Source organism: Somniosus microcephalus, chromosome 7 (assembly GCF_052327205.1).
Source record: "Somniosus microcephalus isolate GS21.2 chromosome 7, FLI_Smic_1.0, whole genome shotgun sequence".
Lineage (NCBI taxonomy): Eukaryota > Metazoa > Chordata > Chondrichthyes > Squaliformes > Somniosidae > Somniosus > Somniosus microcephalus.
Window position 1 is genome coordinate 205,902,044 of NC_140993.1, and position 15,207 is coordinate 205,917,250.

Consider the following 15,207-nt stretch of genomic DNA (forward strand, 5'->3'; position numbering starts at 1 on the left):
GATCCATATCTCTTGCTACCCTTACCTAATAAAAATCTATCAACCTCAGTCTTGAAAATTTCAATTGACCCAGCATCCACAGCTTTTTTGGGGAGAAAGTTCCAGATTTTCACTACCCTTTGTGTGAAAAAATGTTTCCTGATTTCACTCCTAATGGGTGGGACTTCCGTCTGATGTACCCATCCCAACCCATTTTCCTGGGTCGGGACTCATTAATTATATATACTTCAATCCATGGGACTTATTGTAATTTTGAAATGAAGGTGACTATTATTAATCATGCTGGTTTTAAACATGAATTTCTAAGTGCTTGAATCCTTTTCAGTCCTTATCTCTGCACAGCCTTCTTTGCTCACATCCAATGCCCACTGTTTTAATTAGCAACCATTCTGGATGCAGAAAAGAAAGGGTCCCAGTGTAAGGCCAGCCTGGTAGCTCAAGTGGTTGAACACTTGACTCCCAGTCAGAAGACTACTGAGACAATGGCCCCAATATTTATGGGGCGGAAAGGGGGAGCGCGATAGTGGGGGGAGGGGTGGTCATCTGGAAACCCCGGGGAGGTGGAAGTCCTCTTGAATTTAATGGCAGGACCTCATTATAATTCTTTTCTTCCTTTTTCCACCCAGCAGCTGGCCTGATTGACAGGCTGGCCAACTACCGGGTGGAAAGCTGGCAGCAGGAAGTCATTAGGCACGATCCCCGGTGATCGGGACTTGGTTGGGGTAGGGGGCGGTGTCAGAGCCTGGCAATCAGGAGGTGGGAGCCAAAGGTCAGAGCTTCGGATCAGTCTCCGTGTGGGTGGGGGTTCAGAGCACGGCAATCGGCAGGGAGGGAGGAAAAGATCATGGCTTGGTGGGGGAGGGGGGTCAAGGGCTGGTCTCAGCCCAGCAATTGGGAGGAAGGGAAAGATCAGGGCTCAGGATCAGAGCTTGGTGAGGGGGGTCAGAGCCTAGCAATCTGGAGGGAAAGATCGGGGCTTGAAGGGGGTGGTCGGCCTATCGTGGGGCAGGAGGCTAGAGAATGGGCTTGGAGCATGTGGTCGGCTGATCACAGCACCAAGGAGAGGCCATGATCGGCAGAAGGGAGGTGGTAGGTTTGCTTGAGGGGCTGGGAGGAGGACTCCTTCTCCTTCTGGCCCACAAGGAGTGCACTATAAAGCACTTACCTTCTGCAGCCATCTGATCCCCTCTCCATTTAGCTGCCGGGCTTCCCAAGCCCTGGAAAATCCAGCTGGCAACTGCTAAATTTAATTTAGGTTCCCAACATTCATTGTGGGGACCTGATTTAAACATTATAATGAAGTGTCCCGCTTTTCCAAGATGGGATACTCGCACAACATGCTACCCACTGCTGTAAAAATAGCAGCAGGAAGCTATTTCACGTTGCATTGTAGGGTGTGGTGAAGACAGGAGCATTTGTGTTGTCCAGACTCATCCTTTTACATTGCATCTCTTGACGGGCTAATCACAGAGCAGCCATTGCCATCTGCAACACTTATGAAAGGCTCGTGTCCCAGATTGTCCTTCCATGTGGAAGAGCACATATGACAACCCGAGGAGGAGGAAAATATGTGTGGAAAGGTGTCAAAGTAATCCCTGTAGTGGTTTCATTCCACAGTCGGCTGATTGCATCATTTAATGTAAAATATAAGCATTTCCATTTAAATTAATACCACATTGTACATGATTCTGAACAGAATCGCACATTCTCCTTTATAAACTGTATGAGGAAAGCTTTCAGGTGACGTGAAAACAGCAATTTCTTTCAAGATGTGCTGCTGCTTTTTCATTTTCTCAAACATTTATTTTTTACCATTTCACACCTTGTCTGTGTTTTGAAAGCTTGCTAAGTTTCAAGCGCATATATTCCTTCTGATGATATATTGTTCTGGTGGAAAATTTCATTTACTAGCTTTGCCCTTTGCTGAACCTGTTGCTAGTGGGAAAACACGATGAGCGTATAAGTAGTATCCTACTTCATTTATCATGGATCATTTTAGATGCTCAAGTATCTCAGAGAATTTTGTATTCTGCAGTATGAAAGTACCAAACTAGTAGAATCCCATCTGTATAGATGGGAAATTGAGGCAGTGTATTTATTATTGTACTTCTATATAAAGTTGCATGCTAATAAACTTTGTAATATCAACACAATAACTTAAATATTCTGAGTCCACACCAGCAGTTCAGCCTCCATCAGTGCCCATGATTTTCTAGTGGGTGAGGGAGCTCATTATTGGGGCAGGCTCAGAAAATTTAGCCCAGTACATCGCATCTGAGTCAGAAGGTTTTGGGTTCAAGTCCCACTCCAGAAACTTGAGCATGTATTCCAGGCTGACATAAGAATTAGGAGCAGGAGTAGGCCATACGACCCCTTGAGCCTGATCCGCCATTCAATAAGATCATGGCTGATCTTCCTCAACTCCACTTTCCCGCCAGATCTCCATATCCCTTGATTCCCCTAGAGTCCAAAAATCTATCTGTCACAGCCTTGAATATACTCAACAACTCAGCATTCACAGCCCTCTGGGGCAGGTAATTTCAACAATTCACAACCCTCTGAGTGAAGAAATTCCTCCTCATCTCAATCTTAAATGGCCTACCCCTTATCCTGAGACGATGCCCCCTAGTTCTAGACACTCCAGCCAGGGGAAACAACATCTCAGCATCTACCCTGTCAATCCCACTCAGAATCTTGTATGTTTCAATGAGATCACCTCTCATTCTTCTAAACCCCAGAGAGTATAAGCCCATTCTACACAATCTCTCATCATAGGACAGCCCTCTCATCCCAGGAATCAATCTAGTGAACCTTTGTTGCACCGCCTCCAAGGCAAGTATATCCTTCCTTAGATAAGGAGACCAAAACTGTGCACAGTACTCCAGGTGTAGTCTCACCAAGGCCCTGTACAATTGTAGCAAGACTTCCTTACTCTTATACTCCAACCCCCTTGCAATAAAGGCCAAAATGCCATTTGCCTTCCTTATTGCTTGCTGTACCTGCATGCTAACTTTCTGTGTTTCTTACACGAGGACACCCACATTTCTCTGAACACCAACATTTGAAAGTTCCTCACCATTTAAAAAATATTCTGTTTTTCTATTCTTCCTACCAAAGTGAAAAACCTCACATTTTCCTACATTATACTCCATCTGCCACCTTACTGACCTCTCACTTAGTCTATCTATATCCCTTTGCAGAGTCTTTGTGGTCTCCTCACAGCTTACTGTCCCACCTAGCTTTGTATCCTCAGCAAACTTGGATACATTACATCCAGTCCCTTCATCTAGGTCATTAATATAGAATAACTGAGGCCCCAACACTGATCCTTGCAGCACCCCACTAGTTACAGCCTGTCAACCTGAAAAAGATCTGTTTATCCCTACTCTCTGTTTTCTGTCCATTAATCAATCCTCTATCCATGCTACTATATTACCTCAAATCCCATGAGCCCATATCTTGTGTAATAACCTTTTATGTGGCACCTTATCGAATGCTTTTTGGAAATCCAAATAAACTACATCCACTGATTCCCCTCTATCTACCCTGCTAGTTACATCCTCAACAAACTCTTATAAATTTGGCAAGCACGATTTTCTTTTCATAAAACCATGTTGACTCTGCCTAATCATGATATGATTTTCTAAGTGACTTGATACCACTTCCTTAACAATGGATTCCAGCATTTTCCTGACGACTCATGTCAGGCTAACTGGCCTGTAGTTCCCTTCTTTTCCTCTCCCTCCTTTCTTGAATAGCGGTGTTACATTTGCGACCTTCCAATCCGCTTGGACCATTCTAGAATCTAGGGAATTTTGGAAGATCAAAACCAATGCATCCACTATCTCTTCAGTCACATCTTTTAGAACCCTAGACCCTAGGATGTAGGCCGTCAGGTCCAAGGGATTTGTCGGCTTTTAGTCCCATTAGTTTCCCTAGTACTTTTTCGCTACTTATACTAATTACGTTAAGTTCCTCACCCTCATTAGGCCCTTGGTTCCCCACCATTTCTGGAATGTTTTTTGTGTCTTCTACTGTGAAGACATTTTTTAACCGTTTCTGCCATTTCCTTATTCCCCATAATAATTTCTCCTGTCTCAGCCTCTAAGGGACCAACGTTTACTTTTGCTACTCTTTTCCTTTTTACATACTTGTAGAAACTCTTACAATCTGTTTTTATATTTCTTACTAGTTTTTTCCCATATTCTATTTTTTTCCCTTTTTTAATCAATTTTTTGGTCAACCTTTACTGGTTTCTGAAACTCTCCCAATCCTCAGGCTTACTGTTATTCTTTGCAACATTGAGCTTCTTCTTTCAATCTAATGCTAGCCTACACTCTTTAGTACTGACACTTCAGTACAGTACTGAGTGCTGCACAGTCGTAGGTGCTGTTTTTCGGATGAGGCATTCAACTTTTGCCCTGTCTGCCCTCTATGGTGGATGTAAAAGACCCCATGGCACTATTCAAAGAAGAGTAAGGGCATTCTCCCGATTTCCTGACCAGCATTTATCCCTCAACCAAAACCTAAAACCGATTTATTTCATTTCTGTTTGTGGAAGCTTGCTGTGCGCAAATTGGCTGTCGCATTTCCTACATTACGATAATGACTACACTTCAAAAGTACTTAATTGGCTGAGGTCATGAAAGGTGCTATATAAATGCAAGTTTTTATTTTTTATAAGAATCTGCATGGCTACAAAAATACAGTGACACAGTTGTCATCTGTCCTCTGCTTTAAACTGGGCTTTTGGGACTGCCAGTTCTGAAAAGGATCTCTTGTTCCTAAAATATTTCTTTTAAGTTGCAATTTAAATCAATAATTAGTGTTGTAGTTTGCTTTGGTAATATAAAGACACAGAAAATATTTAGTACATTGTGGCCAATACTCAATATTTTGGTAGAATTAGTGTTTTGAAATATCTGGAGAGTGGCACAAATGCATTTGGTACGATTAAGTAAAAAAAAATGTTGAAGTTGCAGACTGCAGAAATTACCAGATGAAAAAAAATTGAACCCTGGCCAAATGTAAATTGCTTGTAGTCAGTGTAGTAAAAGCTATTACATACACATCACATAGATCCATCCAAATAACCAGGTCTAATAATATAGTGATAATTGATGCATCAACACAACAGTGCAAGCTATTATGTTAAATTCATGAACACAAATCTTTCTATTTTGTCATACTGGATTGATTTCTCTCCATTTAACATACTAGATTAATCCACAACCACACAAACATGTGTATGTATATTAAATAAAGCATTTTGTTAAGGTCATTTATGTACTTTATTGTTTATCTGACTGTGTAAGAAAATATATCAGTGAGAGTACTGTGGATTTAAAATATATCAGACTCGGCTACTGTCCTCGTCATTAATATTTCAAATAGTGACTGTTTTGCCTTCCACCAGAGGAAATAAGAATAACTGTCAGGGAGAACAATTTTAATTGAATATACATGTACAGAAACACATCCCTACAAAATACACCTGATTGAAAAAGCGTAGGAATAAATCTCCCGGCACTACGTAGATTAACTGGTTATTTATCTCATTTGTCTACATAACAACAGCGACTTCACTTCAAAAATATTTAATTAGTTGTAAAGCGCTTTGGGACATTCTGAGGTGTGAAAGGTGCTATATAAATGCAATTTCTTGCTTTCTCAATTTTGCTGTGCAGTCCACTTCTCTTTATTCAAAGTCACAATGGTAGATTTTGACTTTGTGTGATAGTGTAAAATGGGTGGTAGCAAATTGGCAGCCTGCTTTACAACTCTCCTGATCTTTATTTCCACTGAAGTCAATGGAAATAAAAATTGGAAACGATATAAAATGAACTGCCGATTCACTACCACTTATTTTACACTATCGCACAACATCAAGATCTACCCCACTTAGTTCAAATTATCAGATAATTCAATTTTTTAACACTAAAATGACTTTGAACTCGCAGGAGTTGACATTGTGTTAATCTGGACTGCTAATAGTAAATGACAGTACTGATCTTACTGCAACATTATACTGGCATTACTAAAAATAAGAGCAATAACAGTAATATTAACCTTTAGATTGCCTGAAGGTCCAGGGAAATTCCTATTGCCTTGGAAAGACTGGTTCTAGTTTTTTAGCTCAGGTGTATGATATTAACCAAGCATTAATTTTGCAATAATAAAGCTACTCATATGTGAGGGATCGATTTATTTCTGTAATATTAACCCTAAACAGATAAAATTATAATTAATACAGAATTTTTATTTAGAATGTTTTAATGTGTTTGCCCTGTTGTCCTATTCTCGCTCTGTCCTTTTTTATCTATTCAAAGAAGAGCAGGGGAGTCTCCCCAGTGCCCCAGTAATATTTATCCCTCAAGCAACATCAGTAATAACAGATTATCTGGTCATTATCACATTGCTGTTTGTGGGAGTTTGCTGTGTACAGACTGGTTGCTGTATTTCCCACTTTACAACAGTGACTACATATCAAAAGTACTTCATTGGCTGTGAAGTGCTTTGGGATGTTCTAAGGTTGTGAAAGGCGCAAGTTCTTTCTTTCGTATTTTGTGTTTGCCATGTTGCCGTATTCTCTCCCTCCTATTTTAACTTGTTTGCTGTATTCTCTCCCTCCTATTTTAACTTGTTTGCTGTATTCTCTCCCTCCTATTTTAACTTGTTTGCCGTATTCTCTCCCTCCTATTTTAACTTGTTTGCTGTATTCTCTCCCTCCTATTTTAACTTGTTTGCCCTATTCTCTCCCTCTCTCCTATATTAACTTGTTTGCTGTATTCTCTCCCTCCTATTTTAACTTGTTTGCTGTATTCTCTCCCTCCTATTTTAACTTGTTTGCTGTATTCTCTCCCTCCTATTTTAACTTGTTTGCTGTATTCTCTCCCTCCTATTTTAACTTGTTTGCCCTATTCTCTCCCTCTCTCCTATATTAACTTGTTTGCCGTATTCTCGCCCTCTCTCCTATTCTAACTCCATTGAAGTCACTGTGGTATAAACCGGGTGTCTGACCCGAACCAGCCCATTTTCCGCTCGGCGGTTTACGTTAAAACTACCCCCTCACACTCACTTTGCCAGTGGCCTTAAAAAATAGTTTGACCGCAAGCATATTTCAGAACATTTGCTCTAATTATGACCTGGCCACTCGTTACGTGTAGCAGCTGCTTGTATTACATTATTTATTGTGTAACTGGCTACAAAGCGCTGGAGCTGAACACAGCCGGTAATTTTTTGTGAGTCTTGCATGAACCAGGACCAGTCCCCTATATCAGACTAAACACAATGTAGTTCTCTGAATGGAAAGGTGTTGTTATTGGAGTCACTACATAGTAATGCCTTCCCCAATGTGCAGGGGTTGGATGTGAAAACACACATATATTCAAAAGCAGGCGAATGGATGAATTGGAAGGAATGTAAAGTGTGTTAGGTTTAGTGAGTTGTTGCATCAGATTGCAGAACTAAACTTTATGAAGACTGCCTCCCCCCAGTGACAAGTGTTTTGTGTGTGACCATCTCAGAATGTGGAAGCAGCAAAGTTTAATTTAAATGTAAATGTTATTTTTTTGTGTGTAAATAATGAAATGGAATACTGGAATAATACATCACATTATAAACAACTGTTCTCTGGGGTCAAAGTGCATTGTTGGAAAATAATTTAAAGCAGTTCTGGTGTGAAACTGATGACAGCTTTCGGGGCTTAAAAGCAGCCATCTCTATGTAATGGTGTAATTGCTTTGAACTTCACAATCATAATTGTTATCAAAAATAATCCCAGGGAAAGGCTAGTATAAGGTGAGCAGACTATTATATGAGCTCTAATACACTCGATTCCATGAGCAGCAAATGCAGCCTCTCAATCTCCCGGTGCTTTTAGTGTCAGTCAGAGAGCACTCAGTCATTGCTGTGCATCGAGCCTGCAGTATTGATTTTTCCACTGACTGAAACGGCCGTATAAGCATAAATTTTGCATGAGGCTTTCACTTTGTAGACTCTCCTTTGGTCAGATGACACATGATGTGAACATGAAGACTGTATAATAACCATGCATGGACAACCTACAGGCTTTAAAGCATGGTCTCCCATAACTGTGAAGGACAAAGGCTTGCTGTTTGAATTCAGCAGCTAGAATATGATAGAAACAAATATCACTTCCATATTGGCAGCTTGTGTTTGGTATTTTATTCCGTACAGTATGGTTGATATTGGCAACAGATAGAAATCTGCTTTGTTGAAGTAAAGCTGATTATAATCAAGGCTAAACATCAAAACATATATCGTCTGAACTTGTTTCTGTAGTGGTGAGATTTCTTTTTAAACCAACCCTTGGGACTAAATATTGTACATTGCTATTTGATAACATCCTGTATCAAAAAGGAGAAGCTTATCCAGAGATTTCACTGTGTGATAGCAAGGGTGCTGAAGATCTTACCAAACACCACTCTCAACTCATTATTGTTTCTGTCTCAGTACTACATATTAAATATTACTTGAATGTGTTGTCGCCTCCCCAATCTGTGCCCATCTTTGCCACAACTCCATGTTTGAATCCCTCCAATCAGATTTCCACCCCTGCCAGAGTACTGAAACAGCCCTTATCAAAGTCACAAATTACATCCTATGTGACTGTGACCATGATATACCATCCCTCCTCATCCTTCTCAACCTATTTGCAGCCTTTGACATGGTTGACCACACCATCCTCTTCCAACATCTCTTCTCCATCATCCAGCTGGGCGGGAGAGAGAGATAGAGGTATATAGCCAGAGAATCACCTGCAATGGCTTCTCTTCCCACACAGGTACCGTTACCTCTGGAGTCCCCCAAGGATCTATTCTTGGCCCCCTCCTATTTTTCATCTACATGCTGCCTCTCGGCAACATCATCTGAAAACACAATGTCAGGTTCCACATGTACGCTGATGACACACAGTTCTACCTCACTACCACCTCTCTTAACTCCCCAACTGACTCTGATTTGTCACAATGCTTGTCTGACATCCAGTACTGGGTGAGCAGCAATTTCCTCCAACTAAATTTTGGGAAAACCATAGCTATTGGGGGAGAAATTCGGTATCGTCCTGTTTGGGGCGCAATTATCGGCCGGGCACAAAGTTTAGCGCCTGCCGCTAATTATCACTTCCGACTGCAAACTTGGCTTTTATCGCCCCTGGAGGTGATTGGAGCACTAAATCAGGCGCTACACACCTCTCTTAAGGCGCTAACACTGAGGAGCGAGGCGCTACCTCAGAGTGCTGGCGAAGCTCATATGATGTTAGTCAGCAATGGAACACATACACACTGGCGCTGGCCAGTTCTTAAAGGGGAGGGTCGATCTTGCTCTCCATCCACACCCTGCTCATTGCAGCCTTGAATCTCAGCCTGGAGAGACCTGTGCATCAATTCTACTGGAAAGAACAATGGAGAGGCCCAGGGAAAGAGCTCAGAGTGCAGCCCCCACAGTCTCTTCTAAATCGATGCAAGGAAGGTCAAATCAAAATGAACGTGCAAAGTGCTGCTCAGTACCCAAAACTCCTTCACACAGTGTTGAATCTCTCCAGAAGTCTCACTCTCTCTCTCAGAATGCGTGGTGCGAAAATGTCGGCGACAAAAAAAGGCAGGAAGCGGTCGCCTTTAAATAGCGTTCCACCAATCCCTTTCCGACTACAAAACGTTGCCCTCAACCTGTCGTTGCTAGCGGCAGGCAGAAAGGCCGGGGGCGCCACTCAATATCCGGACCGGGGTGTTGCACGCTCGACTGCTGTCGCGATCTGCGGGCGCAGGAGATCGTGGCGGTAGTGTTTAGCGCTGCCACAAAATGTCTGGTCAATTTCACAAGCGGCGCAAACATCACCACGCCCGGGCGCTAGTTGCTTTGCGCCCCATTAGCGCCCTAGAGGGCGCTAACAGGAGGCGCAAAGCAACCGAATTTTCCCCCCATTGTCTTTGGTCCCCACTACAAACTCCGTTCCCTGGCCACTGACTCCACCCCTGGCAACTGTCTGAGGCTGAACCAGACCGTTCACAACCTTGGTGTCGCATTTGACCCCGAGGTGGACTTTCGACCACATATCCGCGCCATCACCAAGACCACCTGCCTTTGTTACCTCTAGACTTGACTATTCCAATGTCTTCCTGGCTGGCCTTCGATCTTCCACCCACATAAACTTTCTTTCTTAAACTTGAGCTCATTCAAAACTCTGTTGCCCGTATCCTAGTTTGCACCAACTCCCGTTCACCCATCACCCCTGCACTCGCTGACCTGCATTGGCTCCCGTTCCAGCAATGCCTCAAATTAAAAATCCTCATCCTGGTTTTCAAATCCCTCCATGGCTTCTCCACTCTCTATCTCTGTAACCTCCTTCAGCCCTAACAAGCCTTCGAGATCTCTGCGCTCCTCCAATTCTGGCCTCTTGCACATCCCTGATTTTAATCGCTCCAGACATGCCTTCAGCTGTCACTGACCTTATCTCCTCTGGAGAGCCTCCCTCCATGGACACCAACCTCCTAGCCCCCCAATCCTGCACAGCCCACTTCTACCTCCTTCCCAAGATCCACAAACAGGACTGCCCTGGTAGACCCATTGTTTCAGCCTGTTCTTGCCCCACGGAACTGATTTCGTCCTATCTCGACTTTTTTTCTCCCCTTGTCCAGTCTCTTCCCACTTCCTTCCGCGACTCTTCTGACGCCCTCCGCCACTTTAACAGTTTCCAGTTTCCTGGCCCCAACCGCCTCCTTTCCACTATGGACGTCTAATCCCTCTACACCTCCATCCCCCACCAGGACGGCCTGAGGGCACTTCGCTTCTTCCTTGAACAGAGGCCCACCAGTCCCCATCCACTGTAATGATCAGTAACCTGTCATTTTAAGTCTGCATACACCTAAGCTATCTATTTTCTGTCCATTATAGTCCTTCAGTAGTACTGACTTTTTCTGTATTTTGGGCTTTTCTTTCATGTTTTTAATGTCACTCATACTGATTAAGTTTGCTTTTGCCCCAGTGTCCAGTTTCAATGTAACTAATGCTCCATTTATCTGCAGTGGGATCATCCATTTGTCCTCTTTTACTGAATTAATTTTATGTTCAGCATTGTCCATATCTGAGGGCTACACATTTTCTGTATCATTTTTGACATTGTCACATGACACCATTCGTACAAAAAATGTCTCACTTAAATCAATGTCCTCAATCACATTAACTCGTTGCCCTTTCTTAGTTTTTACTTTTGAAAAGCATTGTTTGGCAAAGTGATTCTTTCCATTACACCTTGTGCACATTTTTCCAAACGCTGGGCATTGTCTTAACTGGTGTTTGTAACCACAGCGTTTGCAATTAAAAATTTCATCCTCCGATTGCTTTTCATTTCTGTTCTGCCCACGTTTCTTCCCCTTGTAGGACACAGCACCGACAGCAGCATTATCACTCATTACAATCGCATCATTATTGATTTCACTGAAAGTCTTCGCGTGCTTTCAAGCTAGCTCGCTGGCTTGGCATATTTTCACAGCAATTTCCAATGTTAGTTCGGTTTCTCTCAACAGACGTTCCCTGACTTTTTTTATCATGAATACCAAACATAATCTGGTCACGAATCATGGATGCTTTCAGCTCAGAGAAATTACATGTCTGTGCTTTCAGTTTCAGATCAGTCATAAAGCTATCAAAAGTCTCATTTTGCTGCTGTGTCCGAGAACAGAAGATGTACCTCTCATAGGTTTCATTCTTTTTGGGAGAACAATGTGTATCAAACTCCTTTAGCACATCGTCTAATTTTTCTCTGTTCTCCTCTGGATTAAATACAAATGTAGTTATTAATGAACATAAAATCCACCACCACCCTCCTCCACCTGGCTGAACTTGTTCTCACATTGAACAACTTCTCCTTTGACTCCACTCATTTCCTCCAAATTAAAGGTGTTGCTATGGGAACCTGCATGGGTCCTAGTAATGCCTGCCTTTTTGTGGGATTTGTGGAACGTTCTTTGTTCCAGTCCTACTCAGGTCCCCTCCCTCATCTCTTTTTCCAGTACATTTGATGACTGTATCGATGCCATTTCCTGCTCTCACCTGAACTAGAAAATTTCATTCTCTCTGCTTCCACTTTCCACCCTTCCCTCACCTTCACATGGTCCATCTCCGACTCTTCCCTTCCCTTCCTCGACTTTTCTGTCACCATTTGTGGGGATAGGCTATCGACAAACATCCACTATAAGCCCACTAACTCCCACAGCTACCTGGACTACACTTCCTCCCACCCCGCTTCCTGTAAGGACTCTATTCCATTCTCCCAGTTTCTCCGTCTCCATTGCATCTGTTCTGATGATGCCACCTTCCATACTAGTGCTTCCTTTTTCCTCAACCTAGGATTCCCCTCTAACGTGGCTGACATGGCCCTTGACCGTGTCTGTCCCATTTCCCACACTTCTGCTCTCACCCTGTCTCTTCCCTCCCGGAACCACGATAGGGTTCCCCTTGTCTTCACCTTTCATCCCACCAGCCTCCACATTCAACGGATCATCGTCTGCCATTTCCGCCACCTCCAGCATGATCCCACCATGAAACTCATCTTCCCCTCCCCTCCCCTCTCATCATTCCAAATAGACCATTCCCTCCGAGACTCCTCAATCATCCCTCACACCCCCTCCCCTTCCCATGCGCAGGAGATGCAACACCTGCCCTTTTACCTCCTCCCTTCCCAATGTCCAGGGCCCCAAACACTCTGATGATACAAAACTTGGATGTATAGTGATAGACTTCAAGTAGACATAGAGAGGCTGGTGGAATGGGCGGACCCCTGGCAGATGAAATTAAATGCAGAAAAGTGCGAAGTGATACATTTTGGTAGAAAGAACGAGGAGAGGCAATATAAACTAAAGGGTACAATTCTAAAGTGGGTGCATGAACAAAGAGACCTTGGGGGAAATGTGCACAAATTGTTGAAGGTGGCAGGGCAGGTTGAGAAAGCATACATAAATAAAGGAATTGAGTACAAAAGCAAGGAAGTTATGATGCACCTTTATAAAACACTGGTTCAGCCTCAACTGGAGCATTGTGTCCATTTCTGGGCGCCGCACTTTAGGAAGGATGTGAAGGCCTTAGAGAGGGTGCAGAAACGATTTACGAGAATGATTCCAGGGATGAGGGACTTCAGTTACATGGATAGACTAGAGAAGCTGGGGTTGTTCTCCTTGGAGCAGAGAAGGTTGTGAGGAGATTTGATAGAGGTGCTCAAAATCATGAGAGGTCTAGACAGAGTAGACAGAGAGAAACTGTTCCTATTGGCAGAAGGGTCACAGATTTAAGGTGATTGGCAAAAGAACCAAAGGCGACACGAGGAAAAACTTTTTTTTACGCAGCGAGTGGTTAGGGTCTGGAATGCACTGTAGGTGGAGGCAGACTCAATCGTGACTTTCAAAAGGGAATTGGATAAGTACCTGAAGGGAAAAAATTTGCTGGGCTACGGGGAATGGGTGGGGGCGTGGGACCAGCTGAAGTGCTCTTGCAGAGAGTCAGCACAGGCTCGACGGGCCAAATGGCCTCCTGCTGTACTGTAACCATTCTATGATTCTAACACTCCTTCCAAGTGAAACAGCGATTTACTCGTACTTCTTGCAATTTAGTACAGATTGAGCGCCCAAAATCCGGAGTTCCAGACTCCTGAATGTTCTGGTATCTGGAATGTTACAGAATCCAGACTCTGGGACGATTGGTGGCAGGGTTGTCCGGAATCTGTAAAATGTTCCGGAATTCGGACACCCTGTTTCCACCGCCAGCCGGGCCCAGGCATTTCCGGACTCAAACGTATTTCTGATTTCCGACGTCTGGAAATGCCCGAGCCCAGGTTGTGATATTTCCGGACTTCGGACATCAGAAACACGTTCCGAAGTCTGGAAAAACACGAAAACCGGCTTGGCCTCGGTCCCAAGGTTGCCGGGTTCGGGACGCTCGCCTGTATACTATTCGCTGCTCACGATGCAGTCTCCTCTACATTGGGGAGACTAAATGCAGATTGGGTGACCACTTTGCAGACCACCTCCGTTCAGTCCGTAAGCGTGACTCCGAGCTTCTAGTCGCCTGTCACTTCAATTGTGTGCACCACTTCCACTCTGACCTCTCTGTCCTTGGCCTCTTACACTGTTCCAACGAAGCTCAATGTAAGCTCGAGGAACAGCACCTTATCTTTCGATTAAACACTTTACAGCCTTCTGGACTCAACATCGAGTTCAACAATTTCAGACCATAACCTCTGTCCCTATTTTTTCACATGGCAGCTGTTTAAGGTGATTGGCAGATGAACCAAAGGCGACATGAGGAAAAACTTTTTTCGCAGCGATTGGTTAGGATTGGAATGCACTGCCTGAGAGGGTGGTGGAGGCAGACTCAATCGTGGCTTTCAAAAGGGAGTTGGTTATATACCTGAAAGAAAAAAATGTGCAGGGCTACGGGGAAAGGGTGGGGGAGTGGGACTAGCTGAAGTTCTCTTGCAGAGAGCCGGCACGGGCTCGATGGGCCGAATGGCTTCCTTCTGTGCTGTAACCATTCTATGATTCTATACTATGATGTTTCTGCCATTCCCATTTACACCTCTTCTAGACTCATCTTTTGTTTCTTTTCTTGTCCCATTACCATCTCCTTTTGCTTTGTGCGATCATCCCTTTTGTCACTTAATCACTCCTGCCTTCCACCCTATCACAGACCTTCCCTTTTGTTCTTTCCTCCCCTCCCCACTTTCCCTGCCCCTACCTCTTACTCTGCTACATCCCTAACTTTTCCAGTTCTGACGAAAGGTCATCGACCTGTAACGTTGACTTTGTTTCTCTCTCCACAGATGCTGTCTGACCTGCTGACTATTTCCAGCATTTTCTGTTTCTATATAAATGCAAGTTGTTGTTGTAATTATATGTTTAGTTTCAAGACGTAACATATCATTAGTTAGTTTAAAACCTCAGACAGTACCTCTGGGTGAGAGAAGTTACCTCTTACATGGGGTTGGTGGCGCAAACCTTGTGGCTTATCAACCGGAGTTTCATGGAAAGCACCCACTAGGATCCATTTAATCCAGAAATGTTCTGTGGCCATTTATAGACTTAAGCTTGAATTTGTAATTAAAAGCTCAAATCCTGGAGTCCAGTCGGGAGACCCAGTCCCAGTAGGAGAATAGGGACGTTTGAAATTAAGGCTGCCCCTTTCCGGGAGCTGTGC